At 37.7% G+C, this 12007-nt stretch overlaps 1 protein-coding gene across 2 annotated transcripts in view; it reads right to left on the bottom strand.

The window, feature by feature from the left end:
* Positions 1–12007, bottom strand: part of kremen1 (kringle containing transmembrane protein 1) — a 73980-nt gene that overhangs the window by 28382 nt on the left and 33591 nt on the right. The gene's annotated exons all lie outside the window — the stretch shown is intronic.

Raw genomic sequence — 12007 nt, 5'->3', positions numbered from 1 at the left:
ACGGTTAGGGAAGCTACTTTACAACTCCAAAATACTTGAACCAAAGTAGTTCAACAACCGTCAAGTTCCCCTTTTGAAAAAGTAGGCTCGTTAGCTACAATAAAAGCTACCACAAGAACAAACTACCGGTAATTGGCGAACTATAGTTTCAGTGAGTCTTTCTGCAGGTATCATCGTTTCACCGGTAGGGGGCGACCAATGACTTGTCTTTATAAATGAATCACTGAATCATTCATTCAAGTGATTTGTTCAGAAACAATGATTCATTCAGGAACTGTCTTTATCGTTTACTCTACTGATTCATTCAAAAATGCTGAAAACTTTATAGCTTTATTTTTGTTGGCAGAGCAAATACAAAGTTAAGCAATATTGTGGATAAAATTTAAGTTACTCTATATTCAGGAAAAACTTGCTCATGTGGCATTGCTTAAATATTGAAGCTTAATGGGCATTATCTTTTTAAAATATATAATTAGGCTATCAGATTATATGAGTTTAAATCAGCAGCATTTAACTGGCACACAAACAATAAGGATATCATTTAGTGTTGACAGCATCAAAATTACTATTTTAATACACATAAATTTACACTCAACATTAAACAAAACAATCTTTTCTAATTAATTCAATCAGGGGAAAAAAGTGATTAGCCATGTAGGCCTTTTTAAGAACACAATTCACTGATGATTCAAATGAATCAAGTGAATTGTTAATGCACCAGATTATTAAAATGAACTTTCTGAATGAACTACAATGATTCAAACCATCAAATCTGAGAAAGAGAAACCTTTTAGCACTTTTAGAGCATAATAGAAATATAATGCAATATAAAGTGACAAAAATAGTGATCACGTTCAAAAGACCTATGTTTTTAAGTTTCTTCTGTTCATCAAGGCTGCATTTTTTGACGAAAAATACAGTAAAAACAGTAATATTGTGAAATATTCTTACAATTTTAAAATTTATTACTCCAGTCTTCAGTGTCACTCAGATTTGGTGAATCTGATTTGGTGCTCAGGAAACATTATTATCAATGTTGAAAACTGCTTAATGTTTTTGTGGAAAGGGTTCTTTGATTAATAGAAAGTTCAAAAGAACAGCATTTATTTGAAATATATATATATTTTTTTTGTTAAAATAAGTCTTTACTGTCAATTTTGACCAATTAAATGCATCCTTGCTACTGACTCCGAACTATTGAATGGTAGTGTAACTTGAAAACAGCTGAGAAATTGTCACGCTATGCTGAAAAATGCTAAGTTAGTGGTGTCACAGCTTTTAGTTATTTACCGCACATAATTTAGTTCAAGCGTAGCTGTCACTAAAGAGAAAAGCCTTTTCATGGGTTGTCAGTCAGACAGAAACACCCCCTACAGCGGGAACCTATGTGTTTTATTGAGCCTCTTTCTCTCCCCCTGCCCTGTCCATCCAAGCATGTCCACCTCCAGGTCGGCGTCTTCGCGAGGGCCCAGGGAAGGGCTTTGTTCCTTTCCAGACAGTGACCTGCGGAGTTCTCCGGCTTTGTCTGCTTCAAAACCCCTTTAAGCTCTCCGGTGTGTACTTTAAACCTTGATTCCCAAACCCCAAAAAGCCTTCAAACAGGGTATTGATTACAACCGCACAGCCAGACGAGGCAATGATCGGTTGATTTCTTCATGAACCGAACATTCATCATAAAACAGTCTGACCAAATCCCCCTTCACGTGCGCTACGGGTGCCCACGCAGTCAGAAATAACGATAATTGCAAGAAAAGCTATTCTTCTTGTCTTTAAGGAGTTACAATGCAACATCTTGAGCTCGACCCCGAGGCGACAGCTATCTGATTTCAGCCATTGTGCGGTGGAATCAAAAGGGCGTGCCACGGTCTTTTCTTCCCCTATCAAAAACACTTTCCAGCTTCTCTTCTTTTCTCTTTACAACAGGAAAGTGTATTGAGTGAAGCGTCTTTTCATGTGCTTTCTTTTTTGTGTCCGGGGGAAACTTAACCTCAGGTTGGAGTCAGCTAAACATCTCCCATTTTCCCTCCTTTTTTTCTTTTCTGTTGAGTAGAATGGGATCTGGCCTGCTAACAAACCAGTCTGGCTTTGGAGTGGAGTGTGAATTTCGATCATCAAGATCGACAAACCCCTCCAGCCTGATGGGATTTTCATTATGACTCAGTCAAGTATAATGGCTATTTTGCATAGGTTTTTTTTTTTTTTTTTTTGAATAATGTATTCTCCTCTTCAAGAAAGACACCTGTTTGGAGTTGAAGTCTTGAGGGCAATTGAGGTTCAATGGAAGAGATTAGATTATAAGAGGAATCTTTCTCATTGGCAGACACACATAAACATACTCATACACTGTGCCAGGTTTCTATATGGCTTTATCTGATCTAGTCTGCCTCTAGGGTCACATGGTGAGCATTTAAAGGAATAGTGCACCCAAAACTGAAAATTCTGTCATCATTTTGTTCCAAACCCACATAACATTCGATCTTCTGTGGAGTTTTGAAGAATAGCTTTGGACACTCTTTTTAATGAGAGTGAATGAGAACTGGGGCCTGCCAAGCTCCAAAATGACAAAAAAGCACTATAAAAGTTTAATAAAAGTGGTTCGTACAACTCATATACTAAATTACAAGTCTTTTTAAGCCATATAACAGCTTGTGTGAGGAACAGACAACATTTAATTGTTCATCGCTGACAGCGTTTCTTGGCACGTTCATGAGAAGCAGCAATCTCCAATCAACATCTTTGAAACAGATCTTTTCAATGAATCAGCTCACATATCTCAATGATTCATTCTTGAATTTGACTGTTCTGGTTCTTGAGTTCAACTCAGTAATTCAAAGTGTTGGCAACAGTTAGCAGCAAACTGGAGGGGAAGATTATGAGTAAATAACTCAAAATGTGAAATTTTTAATCAGTTAGAAAAACTAACTGAATGAGGACTGCAGCGTTGGAGTTTCAAAAAGGGCTCAAAATCACCATGCAAGTTTAATGAAATATCATAAAAGTAATTTATATGACTCATCTCAAACTGACTCGTTCATCAAACAAAACTATTGTATGTGCACGAGTCATATCAATGAACTAATCCTTAAATTCATATATCTGTTTAAAAACCTCTAATCTCTCCCCTCCTTCCCTTAAGGGTAAGAGGAAAGCACTGCCACAGAGAATGCTGGGATGAAGTCCCATACCAGATATAATAGGTGGCTTTGATCACCAAATGCAGGCCTGTTTGCCCTCAGGACTCCTCAAAATGTGTGGACGTGTACGTGCGCATGTGTGTGTGTGCAAGAGTGTACTTTATGATGATAAGTGTGTGTGTGTGTTTGTGTCCGGTTAGGCCTGTAGGGTCAAGTCCCTTCAGAGAATGAGTAAAGAATCTCATGGCCTTTCATGTGTTACCGTAACAACGGGATCATCATCTGTCCGGGCTGGTTAATGGGATGGGGAATTACCCCTGCCTTTGGAGATTTATAAACTCTTAAATGAGATGGCAAGACTGCCCTGAGGGAACAACCACTACCAATGAATTCCCTTTTTGTGATCACTCTTCATATTGCGTAAAATGTAATTTAATGTAAATACACAATTTTGTATGTTTATACTGTATACACAGTTTGAGAAATTCAAAGACCACATTGAAAATCTGGGATTTGAAATCTAAAACCTGGAAATGAATAAAAAAGAAAAAAATTAAACAATGAAAGATCATGGTGTAAATGAGGCAGAAATTCTGCACTATTTCTAGGTCTGTAATAAAATTTGTGACACTGATCATCTGAAGACTCTGTAGAGATGTCAGATGTTCTTGCTTCCATTGAAGCACAAGGTGCTCTTTGGAACAGAACAAAAGAGAGACAAAATGTAACATCCTGAAAATCATTTTTTACTCAATTTGTCATTCTGACAATATAATTGGTAAAGTAAATACAAAGTTCTGTCATGAAACTCTAGATGGCACAGGCTGATAGGTCATCAACTCAATCTGCTTGCAATCACATTATTCTCTATAGGGCACAGCTGATTGGTTCCTGCTGTATCAGTAGCCAATGAGCTTGTTCCTCAACCTTCAAATACTTGGTCAGCATTTGCTGTAGCAGTTTCAGAAACCCTCCACCCCCCCCAACTCCACCTGTATAGATCTGCTACGGGTGCATGTATGCTATATTGTACAGCAGCAGCATGTCTTACTTGCTCACAGCAGTGTGTCGTGTATGTATTGGCAGTAGCAAGTCCTGTACTTGATCTGCAGCAGTGTAGCACATAAGTGGTACGCAGGTACGCATGCGCAGTAAAAATAAACAATGCGCACCAGAAAACATGGAGAGAAGTGCTTTTGAGTACCAACATTTTTGAGGACCGGTTCACAGAGACACGTTTACTTACTGGAGTAGGATTTTTCTCCATCTCTGGTAAGATAGCAATCATGATGATAAATGTGTTCTTTAATTATTAGGTGTGCAACGGATTGCAGTTATCCGTGATCTGTACGGATAAGGCCCAACGGTTCGGCACGCATGTGATTCACAGATTAACTGCTAAATTTAACCATCATAGAGTGAAAGTTTATCATTTGGACGTGTTTTGTCTCGCCAATTAACACATTCAAACGATTTTAAAAGCGGAAGATGAGGCGAAAATCGGGACTCGCAAGCTGTTATCTGTGCGCACAGCCTCACACCCCCGAAATGCATGCGCAGAGAGAGAGAGAGAGAGGCGCATTTCAGACAGCGCTCGAACACCAAATTAATTCCTCTTTCGCATTTACTTGTGCTTTAATGGACACATACACACAAAATTATGTCAAAATACCTGTCTCGGCAAGTATTCTCTCGGTTAAGTGAACAGTTGAGAAAGAAACCGGATATGTGTCAGTTATTAAGTCTGTGCTTTCCTTCTTAAAGTGACAGCAGCCTAATATTCTTGCTGTTGTCTGTGTCATTAATGTTAGTAAAATAAAATAAAATAAAAATCATTATCATCATCTACCATGTTCGAGAGAAAAGAAGATAGTGAGGAGAGCAGTCAGGAGGAAAGTGATGAGGACAGCTTTTAGGATAAGTGTGTCGCGTAAAGTGTGAGTACCAAGCAACATCTCCAGGTGCTCCCTTGAGAACCAGACCAAAAAAATTATGTGCACCCCAGTTTATAAACTGTTTCTTGTAGACAGCAATGATATGAAGAGCAAACAGAGTCTCCTGCTTCTCAGATATTTTCCCTGAGCAAAATTCCTTAACAAAGCATGTATCTACTCTAGTGTTCCAGAATAGAACTCAACTATTTCTCAAACTTTGCTCAGATTTGCCAAGATACCTGCATTCAAAGTCTGCAATCAATATGGACTTCTCAAACACTTCATATTTAATTCTCCCAAGACCAATTTATATGAGTTATGGCATCCATCTTAAAGGGATAGTTATTATTTTTGAAGAATGTTTGTAACAAAACAGGTTTAGTGACCACTGACTTCCATTGCATGGATTTCCTGTGCATTTTTTCACAAACAAAAATAGAAGGCTTTCCATGGTGACCACAAATATCAGTATGACACTAAATCTGACGTGTAAGAACAATGTGTCGAGCCGTTATGGTTTATGGCAACACTTTCTCTCTCTCCTTTTTGCTTTTCTTTCTCTCTAATTTGTTTCAGCATTACTGGCCATCTGAACTGAGAGAAAACCAGCTGTTCTTGTCTGGCCTGCGTTCAAAAGCTTTTCTTTAATAACTGCTTTCCATGCACCATAATCATAAAATTTATGATAAACTTTTAAAATTCTGGCATAGAACTATTCATAAAAAAAATGGTATTCTTTAACAACAAAAGCGTGTAAAATCTATAGTAGAGTAAGGCTGAAAATAGCTTTTTCCTGAACGCCAACCTCAGCCACACTATTAGCCCGTTGCAGCTAACCAGTATCCAAAGCAAATATGAGCTAGGGAAATTTGCCTAATATGCTCAGAGCCATGCTTGGTCAACATGGCAAACATATGCTTCAGCAGGAATAAAACTCAAGTACGAGCCTGTACAAGTGCTGAGATCTAGCATTATACTTCTAAATCAAATAAAAATGACAAAACAGGCAAATAGACAATCATGTACTTTTTGGTTGGGTCCGAGTTAGGACTCGTTCAATGTACAGTAATAATTTGAGATGCTCGTTCAACACTTTTGAGTTTTTGGTTTGGGAGTTTATTGTATCTATATCACACATAGACACTCTTGCAGCATTATGTGTTGATTCAACCACAACAATTCAAGCCTGTCTCACTGAACTGACATCTGAAAGTGGATAACAAACCATTCAATTTCACAGTCAAGTAAACAACACGGTAAACAGAAAAGGCACAAATGCTTAATGGTTGCTTGCACTTTCGCTTAAGCTGAAGTCTTGACAGATTGAGGATGGAAAATTAAACATTAAAGTTTCTCTGGGAAACAATATACCTGTACAAATCAGCAAAAAATAACTGGCATCTCAGGATTTTTAAAATCAACATGGAATGGTTCGCAGCCCATTTTACTTCTGTAATGTTGCCCAGGCCCTCAACACTAAATGATAACTACACTTCATTTAAATATGCTAATATACATTGTCATGTAAAAGTATTCAACAAATTCTGAAAAAAAAAAAAAAGGCTAAAACATGAAATATCCCTACAAAAAGTGATAGAACCATAATTCAGTGTTGGTATTATAATACCATTGATTTACACTGAAGATAATATCATTATTGACAACACTGAATACTTTGATTTATACAATGTATGTTTGCCATATTTATGTAACATGGTATTTACAAGGTACTTTAAAGAATACTATGGTACGTCCAAAAAGTCAGGGCATTACAACTGTACAATATTCCAAAAACAGTCCCGCTTTAACTTTTAAAGGGGTGGTATAATGCCATTTTTACAAGATGTAAAATAAGTCTCTGATGTCCCCAGAGTGTGTATGTGAAGTTGTAGCTCAAAATACCCCACAGATAATTTTTTATAGCATGTTAAATTTGTCACTTTTTGAGGGTGATCAAAAACGCTCCGTTTTTATGTGTGTCACTTTAAATGCAAATGAGCTGCTGCTCCTAAGCAGAGGGTGGGGTTTCAAGAGCTCATGTTAGCACATAGTGCTAGCAGTGCCGATTACCTCACGAAGACTCACTGAAAATGTCAGAAACTGTTCAGCCTTTTATGTTCAAACCGAAGTCGGACAATGATGGAGAGACTCAAGAAGAAGTGACAACATGTAGAATGCAACAAGACATTTCTGAATGGTTAGATGATGAATTTATGTAGCTGATGTGGGATATCTTAAGGTCATTGATTAGCATATTCTGTCATGATAATCTATAAATCGCTCATGTGGGAACTGTTGTAAGATGCCTACAGAGCCAGAGAATATATGCTGCATGAAGATAGAACAGGTATAGTTTAGTTTAATTACGGTTATTACTTATGTTGTCATCTTGCTTTTTTGACATGCTATTGTATTTGTGTTACGTCCTGTATTGCAATAACATGGCCTCACCCCTTTGTTGCGTGTTCTCGGGGCAGGGTTTATGTATATTTTAGGGTTTGTGATGTCACCAACCCGGGAAGAAGCTTGTTGTAGTCCCTACCAGCCGTTTGTTGTAGTCCTTAAACAGAGAATTCTTTAAAAGTAAATATCTCCCTTTGCATTGAACTTTGAGCGTCGTAACTTTGCAGATGTTGTTTGTGCTCAAACAGCAACATCACACACTAACTAAAGTTAAAAAAGTGAAATCATAATGGACCACCTCTTTAACAACAGTTGCGTGATGTAATGAAGGGATGTTTTAGTATTTATTATATAGGTCTACTACAATTATTTTGAATAGGTCATTGAGGAAATCAATTGTGAACTCAGGAATGTTTCTGAATGATTCAGTGCGAGAGTGTGATTCCAAACGCTAATTCACGAGTGACTACGAATCTGTTTTTGTGAATCTTTTTGACCAACTCATTACAAAGAACCAGTTCATAAGAACCAGAACCAGAACCAGAGTCATTTGTTCACGAATCGACCATCACAACTCCGTGATATGTGACGCAACAGCATATGGATGCATACAGTTTTTCAGACTAGATTTCAAATTATTGTAGCACATTTTTATATTATATCGCATTTGCAACCATTTTGGGCCCTGTTTACACCTGGTATTAAGATGCATTTTGGTCGATAGGATCACAAGTGGATGACACTAAATACAGGTGTAAAAGGGGTCTAAATCCCATCTGACTAGCTCGCTTCCCATAATGTTTACGCGTTGAGTCAGTAGGCAGTCTTTAGTGGCTGTTCGAACACATTCGACCACATGAGTGTCGACACTACGAAAGCAATCCGGTCAAATGCGTTTTCAGCTAGCTCTGGAAGTGGTCGAAAGTGGACAAGCTCAAAATGTTTTAGACCCCTTTTACACTTGTATTTAGCGTCGTCCACTTGTGATCCGATCGACGAAAGCGCATCTTAAGACTAGGTGTAAACAGGGCCTTAAACTTTGTCGGCTGAAGACCCAAGTTTGCTTTGAAGATGAAAAATGTACCAAGCACAATGTTCTCTCACCAATCCTGATTTCTAACACACACTCACCACGTTTGGCTTGGCTGCTGCTCTCCATATGTTTTTCTGTTGTCTTTTGTCCATTAGATCAAAAGATCTGAAAAAACCCATACATTTACCCACCCAAAGACCCTCCTCTCGAAAAAATCAGGACAGAAGTGATTAAAAGTGGACAAAAGAGACGGATTAAACCCCAGGTGTAAATGGGAATATCTCCCTCGTCTACTAGTGATCCGATCGACCAAAACGCATCCTAATACCATGTAAACAGGGCCTTGGTCGCAGTCCGGATGTTTTCGTGCTTTTTAACAAACGCATAAATGGACAGAATATAAAAATAAATAGTAGGCCTATAAATACACATTCTTTTTCTATTAATGGGATTTACCTTAATACCTTGATTAAACATTGCTATTTGTGTACTATTAAAGTTAAGTGAGGTTTATGATTGCTCTATCTGTAAGCAGGTATAGAAACAGGTGGTGGTGAACAGGTCTGAGAGGAAGCTGATGAGTTGTAGTCCTTTCCGTCTGACTCTCCAACACTCATAGCTCCTTTTATTCACAATTAATAGGACGTTTCCTCTCTGCCCCATCTCTCAATGTTTTCATAGCTATTTTACAGCACACAATAAAGATGAAATGTGAGGGATATTAGGACTTGGCACCTCCATTTCTCTCTTTCTCTCTCTGGCTCTCTCATCATATAAAGACTGCAGTTCTTTCTTTCAAGTCAAATGGCGTGTAGACAAGCTAACAAAGAGATGCAAAAAGTTTATGACATCATTAAAGAAACACACACACTTGCAGCTTTCCAGAAGCATTCCTCTCTTACAAGTAACTGAAACTATAAAAACATGTACTACACAAATAACACTTGTCATATCTTTAAAAACATACACCTGTCTTCTTTTCCCTGACTCTTTTTAATGCTTAAAAATCGACTATCTTTTTGATCAGGGGTGAACTAATGCTATTTCATAATGGATGGATGGATGGAAAGACAGAGAGACAGAAAGAAAAACAGATAGATAGATAGATAGATAGATAGATAGATAGATAGATAGATAGATAGACAGACAGACAGACAGACAGACTCCCTCATGTGCAACTAGCTCTTCTGTATTTTAAAGATGAACAGATTTTTCACTTCAAATGGGAATATGGAATTAGGGATGATCCGGGTGCTACTTCTAAAAGTCTCCCTTGGTGTAGCCAGTTTGGCAAGATCTTGTGAAGCCAAAAACCTAAAGTCTGTTATGACACAAAGACATTCCTACATACACCCAGCAGACATAACACCATGCAACCGTGTGCCTAAAATCAACACTGGTGTTCCTGACGGTGATCTCCCCCTTTTCACTTAATCTCTGTCTGCCGTTCTGAATTTGGCTTTCACTTCCCATATCATACAGTCTGCTGGACCTGCACAAATATACAGAGCCACCTCAGCACCCCTCCTCATGGTTAAAACAGAAATAGGCAGGCTGTACGAGGCTGTTTTAAGGGGAATGTTCATAAATATGAAAAAGCTGTCATCTGTCATTAGGCTGGTGACATTTCTTGTCAAATTTGTTATGTTGTAGCCCTTTTTTTTTTCTTCTTTTTTTTTTTGTTGGGGTGTGGGGTCAGACTCTTTTATGGGCTCAGACTGGGAGGCTTGCTTAAAACAGCTAAGCAACCAGCAAATAAGTGTTTTATCTAGATCTAAAAAAGAAGAAAAATCATCATCAAAGTACCATAAAAGTAGTCTATATAAGCTATATTCCAAGTCATGCAATAGCTATATGTGATATATGTGAAATTTAAGTCATTTTTCACTGAATTCAACTGTAATTCGGCTTATTTCCGTTCAAAACTGGTGCATTCATGCTGCACATGGAAATAACTTTGTTCATTTTGCTAGATAACTCCTTTTGTGTTTAACTTAAAGGGTTAGTTCACCCAAAAATGAAAATAATGTCACTTATTACTCACCCTCATGTCGTTCTACAGCCGTAAGACCTTCGTTCATCTTCGGAACACAAATTAAGATATTGTTGATGAAATCCGATTTCTCAGTAAGGCCTCTATTGAGAGCAAAGCCATTCAAATTTTCAAGGTCCATAAAGGTACTAAAAACATATTTGAAACAGTTCATGTGAGTTCAGTGTTTCTATCTTAATATTATAAAGCGATAAGAATACTTTTCGTGTGCCAAAAAAACAAAATAAAGACTTTTCAACAATATCTATATGGGCCGATTTCAAAACACTGCTTCAGAGCTTTACGAATCGAATCAGTGAATCAGTGAATCGAATCAGTGAACTGTTTCAAATATGTTTTTAGTACCTTTATGGACCTTGAGAATTTGAATGGCTTTGCTCTCAATGGAGGCCTCACTGAGCCATCAGATTTCATCAACAATATCTTAATTTGTGTTCCGAAGATGAAAGAAGGTCTTACGGGTGTAGAACGACATGAGGGAGAGTAATAAATGACATTATTTTCATTTTTGGGTAAACTAACCCTTTAAAAGGTGCAGTATGTAATATTTACAGCTAGTGGTTGAAATGGGTACTGCAGTCCAAATTTAAAATATTGGCAAGGGTTGTTTCTCCTGCCCCTTCCTCTTCAGACTGAACGCTCACGCTGGTTGCCAGTTTGAAAGAACGCAACAGGAACGAGCGCAATTGACAAAAGAAGGCGACAAGCCTGTAAGTTGATGAGTTGATTTATCTGCGTATTAATAGTCCTCTGGTCATAGAGCTTTTTAGATGGATGCTGAGGCTTTTTTGGTCGGGTAGAATCTGCGAACTTTGACAATACGCTGTGTTTTTCACCAACTGGCAACCCAGGGTGTCGAAAATACTATTGGGTAAATTGACAGTGGGCGGGATCACACAGACCAAAACAAAAACAGACATTCCAACAAGGAATTTCAAAGACATTTCAAAGTACAATAACTGGCTGTAACATTGTTAGAAACAAGTATTTGAACTTAGCATGTTTCCTAAATCTCTGCAAACATATTGTATTTTTGTGCTTAAGTACAGTCACAATTTATTAATTACATACAACACCTTAAAAAAATTATACAGGATTCAAGTAATGAAGAAAAGTAGACAATGTCATGATTTTAATAATGATTTTAGTAAGTATTTAAAACAGCCATCTCTCATGTCCTTCTTTGTGTTTTCTGTTCCCACTCCAGTTACTATCATCAGTCTGAGGAATGACATAACAGCTGAGGAAACTCTGAGAACTCTAAACTCCAACAGATTTGGCTAAGGAATTTTTATCAAATTGACATACTTTATAAACAGAATAAGGCTGGAATATTGTGTTACATGTGTGCCTGAACCAAATGCTTCAGCATACTGTGCTCTATCTTTGATTAGACATCGGTCAGACCAGACTATTACAGAAACAGACCTATGACAGTAAGGTTTTGTTT

The sequence above is a fragment of the Ctenopharyngodon idella genome, chromosome 5 (genome assembly GCF_019924925.1).
Source record: "Ctenopharyngodon idella isolate HZGC_01 chromosome 5, HZGC01, whole genome shotgun sequence".
Classification (NCBI taxonomy): Eukaryota; Metazoa; Chordata; class Actinopteri; order Cypriniformes; family Xenocyprididae; genus Ctenopharyngodon; species Ctenopharyngodon idella.
This window is presented reverse-complemented; position numbering and strand designations above follow the sequence as displayed.